Genomic DNA, 2,839 nt, shown 5'->3' on the forward strand with positions numbered 1-2,839 from the left:
TCTATATTACTACATAGACTGGAACACTGGGTTGGCTTTACGGGCATAGTGATCGACTGGTTAAAATCGTACTTACAACAAAGAAGTTTTTTTGTCGCCATTGGAAGACATACTTCATCACCAATGTCTCTGGATTGTGGGGTCCCCCAGGGCTCCATTCTGGGACCACTACTGTTCAATCTGTATATGTTGCCACTGGGACACATTATCGAGAATAACTCCATAAATTACCATAGCTATGCGGATGATACCCAGCTCTACTTATCTATGTCCCCAAATGACTATACCCCCCTTGAATCACTCTATCATTGCATGGACCAAATTAACAAATGGATGTCTCACAATTTCCTCCAGCTGAACACAGATAAAACTGAAGTAATTATATTTGGGAAAAGAGAGGAGAGACAAAAGATTGCTACTATCCTTGAAACGAAGGGACTGAAAGCAAGGGAAACAGTAAAAAATCTTGGGGTCCTCATTGACAGTGACCTAAACTTCAACAGTCACATGAAAGCTATTACTAAGTCTGCATTTTATCACATAAAAAACGTCTCTAAATTTAGGGGCCTGATGTCTAAACATGATCTGGAGAAGCTGATACATGCCTTTATTTCTAGTAAAGTTGATTACTGTAACAGTCTTTTTACTGGCCTCCCCAATAAAACCATTAAACAGCTTCAACTTGTACAAAACGCAGCTGCAAGGGTTCTTACAAAGACAAGGAAGTTCGACCACATTACTCCAATTTTAAGATCGCTGCATTGGCTCCCAGTAAGCTACAGAATTGATTTTAAGGCTATGCTACTTGTGTTTAAATCACTAAATGGAATGGGACCCACATATCTACTGGATATGTTTCAGCTGTATGCACCAACTAGGTCACTAAGGTCAACGGAGAAGAATTTGCTGGTGATTCCAAAAGTCAAAACAAAGTGTGGAGAGGCAGCCTTTAGCTTCTATGCTTCAAAGCTTTGGAACCAGCTTCCAGATGACATAAAAAATGCACCCACTATTGATAGCTTTAAATCTAGACTCAAGACAAAGCTGTTCTCAGATGCTTTCCCCTAGCTTAAATTACTTATTCTTATTATTTTTATTTTTTTTATTTAATTTGTTTTATTTTATTTTATTTTATTATTATTTTTACCTTATGTTTTATCTTAATGTTTTTAAATGCTTTTTGACTCTAATTCATTTCCTTCTTTCTTCCCTGTTTCCTTTCATTTAACCTTGTGAAGCACATTGAGTTGCACCTGTGTATGAAATGCGCTATATAAATAAACTTGCCTTGCCTTGCCTTGCCTTGCCTTGCTTTGGCCTCACTTGCATCCCGAGTCCGGAGATCCTCTGCTGCCTTTTGACAGAAAGAAATTATTAGATCCACTGTATCACTACACTGAATTGGTAGCAATCCAAACAGTGGTGATTTTCCATTCACAAGGGATGCTGAACTTCATCTTTCAACTTTAAAAAAAATGCTTCGATGTGCATTGGTTGACTTAATTGTAAACTTTGAGACAGTCCATCGCACTAATATCAGATCAGAGTTGGGACTTTCCTCAAGATGTTGCAGGCAGAGGGGCAAACATTCAGAGCAAGCATGCTGAAATGTGTAAACTTTGTACCATCAAATCAAATGTGGGCTCCTATGGCAGCAGGGACATTTGGTGTACTTTGAGCAAACATCACATTATTTCTTAAGACCCTAAAGAGCCCCCCCTTAATAAATGGTACACAGGTCTGGAGTAAGAATGAAGTTACATGGCAATGGAGAAAAAGAATACACTTTTAAGACCAAATTTGACAGCCATTTAAATGTCAAAGTTCTATTTCGATATACTGGTGAGTGACAGTATGAAAAGGAGGTAGAGGCAAGAACAGAAGGGAGAGAGTAGAGTAGGAGAAGACACAAAGTGAGGCAATGTGTGAAAATGAGAGCAGCGGCAAACTCTTACATGTCCACATGCTTGTGAAATCTTCAAAGATGTTCAAGTCGCTGAAGTTCATACACAGACAGTTCGCCGGCATCCTAGAGGACAGTATGCATAATGTGTCACAAACCAACACAGGTACTGAGGGCAACAAAGTCAGTCATTTCTCCATTGACCACCCCAAAACCTTGTTTAACCCCACTCAAAGCTCACAAGTCTAAACCCATGCAGTCAAGTGTTTTTTTTTANAAAAAAAAGAANAACATCTGAAACAATCAACATAAACTTCACCATGGTTATCTAACTCACAAGCTATATGCAGATCAGATTAGACCAGAATCAAAAACGTACATGTCCCATGTGGGTCATTATGGCAGAGATCTTCCGTCCTACAGCTCCACCTTCGGTACAGAAGATCCGGATAAGGCCACTTGCCCGATAGTCCAGTTCACCAAAGAATTGAGGTCAGAGGTACAGTGGCAATTTACATGAATTCCAAATTGATCTGTAAAAAGACAACAGGGGTTGTGGCAGGTTAATGGCATTGACGACAACACCAAAAGATAAGAATGTCACTGGTTTAGTCCAGTGACAGTCCAGTCAACTACACTACATTTACCTCGCTGGCATCAAAAAGTGCCATCTGTTCTGGAAGTCTGGAATTGCTGGCTCCCGGAGAAACCTCCTTCCTCCAGGTTGAGCATGGGCGTTGCATCACCTTCTTGATCAGAACCTCATCTATGTCGGCAGTAAATGAAGGCCCCTCATCTGCTTGACCAGATTGAACACGGAGATAATACCAGCCTTATAAATGTTTAGACAAATCATTTGAATGGTTAACATGCACATTTTTCACATTTCAGGTTCATTTAACAAACAACTTGGTAACACTTTCTTTGAGGCCCATA

At 39.8% G+C, this 2,839-nt stretch overlaps 1 long non-coding RNA gene across 1 annotated transcript; it reads right to left on the bottom strand.

Annotated features, from left to right (window-relative positions):
• Positions 1 to 1,307: 1,307 nt before the first annotated feature.
• On the bottom strand, positions 1,308 to 2,611 carry LOC134437960 (uncharacterized). Its single transcript, XR_010032518.1, has 4 exons — positions 2,551 to 2,611; positions 2,283 to 2,436; positions 1,956 to 2,029; positions 1,308 to 1,354 (listed from the first exon to the last, which is right to left on the bottom strand). It is a non-coding gene; the product is annotated as an uncharacterized LOC134437960 (long non-coding RNA).
• Positions 2,612 to 2,839: the final 228 nt, after the last annotated feature.

This window comes from Engraulis encrasicolus, chromosome 21 (genome assembly GCF_034702125.1).
Source record: "Engraulis encrasicolus isolate BLACKSEA-1 chromosome 21, IST_EnEncr_1.0, whole genome shotgun sequence".
In the NCBI taxonomy this organism is placed as follows: domain Eukaryota; kingdom Metazoa; phylum Chordata; class Actinopteri; order Clupeiformes; family Engraulidae; genus Engraulis; species Engraulis encrasicolus.